Here is a 2,392-nt window from a genome sequence, read left to right as displayed (position 1 = left end):
TCCAGCACCTTAACCACCATACCACCTGCTGCTTGCTCTCCTCTGGCATGAGTGTTAAGCCAACAGGTCTAGGACTCAAACTGTGGTCAGCCATGTAGGAGTCCAACAACATAACCATTACACCATCTGCTGGTCCCATAAATTGAAATTCTTTAATATACTAGTGTAACGAACTGTGAAAAAAAACTATTTACTTTTTCTTTTTTAAATGTAAAGCTTTTATTTATTTCTTCCATGAGCAAGAGTGTTAGTGAGCAATCTCCTCAGGGCATTGACACCAGGATCTTCAGTCACCACCTCCTGTCTCAGCTAGCCACAGATTCCTGGAAAGTGTGTGCCTGGCATACTTAGGAAAGCCTCTGGACACAAACCCAGAACTTTCTCTTGTGGGTCCGTCTTACAGAGAGCTGCTGTGCTACTGTCCAGCCCCAACCTTTTCTCATCATTTCTTTATTTTCATGTCTGTTCTTTTTTAAGAAGGAAGCTGGAGATTCATTTATTTATTTATTTTAGTTTTTGCCATAGGGCATGAGCACTGGCTGGAGAGAGAGAGAGAGAGAGAGATAAAGAGAGGGAGAAATCACCCACCAGGAAGCATGGCCCCACCATAATCCCTCCTCTTCTATTTTCCTCTCAGGAGTTTGGCCACGCATGCTCACGCACCCGGCATGTTTCGCAAGCCACTGCAGCCAGAACCAGAACTGGAACCCAGCAGTCAGCCACCGGCCATGCAGCTGTCTTAACCGCTATGTCACTGGCTGCCCCCTCATGTTTTTTCTTATACAAAGGCCAATTTTCAAAACAAGAAGCTTACCTGCTTTAACTGATTTGAACTGAATCCACAACATCTTAGAGCACGAGAAAGCCGTGGAGACCGATCAGGCTTACCTTGAGCATCAGCCGGGAAAGGCCTGGGTCTGACTCGCGGTCCTTGCTGCTTCTCTTTCAACACAATGCATCCTTACTGTCAAGGGAAAACCTCCTCCTTGTTTTGTTTTCCCTTGGAAAGCATTATCATGAGGGATTGTGCTTAGACATTTAATTATTTTTGAAAAAGTCTTTGTATCTTGAACTTTCCTATAAAGCTTTTTCACCCACTGCATTGACTGGTGCCCTTGGTAAATAGAGTTCAAAGGCTTGCTCTCTGCAGTAGTAGCCTTTTATGTGAGCTCAGAAGGAAACAAAAACAAAACACCCCAAAACAGGAGAGACCTCTAGAACAGGCAAGGGCTTTCTCCCTGCAGCAGCTCCCCTGAGGGCCCCTTTTCTCCTTAGCACAGGGCTTTTCCTGTGGTTTCTTCATTCACAAAGTGATCAATCATCAGATCAGGTGTGATTTGTATTGTCATCTCCCAGGGAAAATTCGGAGTGGTTTTAAAAGAAAGAATCCCAAAAGGAAAACTAACCTTGCCAGGGCTATTTCCCTCATAAAATAAATCTGTCCTGGACCTTGCCTTCAGAACAAAAAAATACACAGGAGGGCCCAGCGCGTCTTCAGGCTGAGCGGTTACAATCGTTAACATTTAGTTCTCAAAACAGTCTCTCCTTTTGTCTTTATGGTCAAGAACCATTAAAAAAAACAAAGCACATTTCCCCTCATTAACTAAAAGCCCGAGCAATGCATGGCATCGTGGGCACGCAGGAGCCAGAATGTCCCCACTCATAAAAATGATACAAACAATGGCTCGTGCCCAAGCCTTCACACTTGTTGTTCAGCGAAGTCTTGGCTGACAGAGGCAGGGTTGTAATTCCTCCAGTCGCTTGACTTCCATAGGGGCGAGGTATGGATCGCCACGACACTGCCTTACTGGTGAACTCTTTCAGGCTCAGCTTAAAGATTAACTTTTTCTCGAGTTTCCGCGACCGGGCGGGCGTGTGGCAGTGACTGGCGTGATTGGGAACTTGTGCGGGCCAAGAGCGCAGCGCGGCTGCTCTTTCAACAGGCGATCTGTTCCCCTGGCCGTGGCTCATTGCCATGCAAAGAGCCTGACATCAGAGCACCTTTTGTTGCTAAACGCTTTCTTTAGCCTCGAGGGAAGAGAGTCATGTGGAGCTGGAAGAGCTCATTTTGAACAGAGGGGTCCCCGCGGGTTCCTTCCCAGTTCCAGAGGCACCGCGGTCCCTCCCCGCAGGGCCCTGCCCGGACTTGCTGGAAGAAACCAGTCGCGTGCCTTCGTTCCTTGGTGTCTGTCCCAGGAAGGAAACGCTTTGGCCGTGGGTTTAATTGCTTCTGGGCCGAGCGCATTCCCCGCCGCGACACGCAGTGGTGCGGACTCTGCCTCCTGCACCCTGGTGGCGGTGCCGAGTTGGGTGGGAAAGTTTCTGGAGTTGTCAGTCGCGCTGCCCACGGCCACCTCGAGCCCAGGTGCGGGCGCCTGCGACGGGGCCCCCG

The sequence above is a fragment of the Tupaia chinensis genome, unplaced genomic scaffold, assembly GCF_000334495.1.
Source record: "Tupaia chinensis unplaced genomic scaffold, TupChi_1.0 Scaffold000427_1, whole genome shotgun sequence".
NCBI lineage: Eukaryota > Metazoa > Chordata > Mammalia > Scandentia > Tupaiidae > Tupaia > Tupaia belangeri.
The sequence above is the reverse complement of the archived record's forward strand: the minus strand, read 5'-3'. Positions refer to the sequence as shown.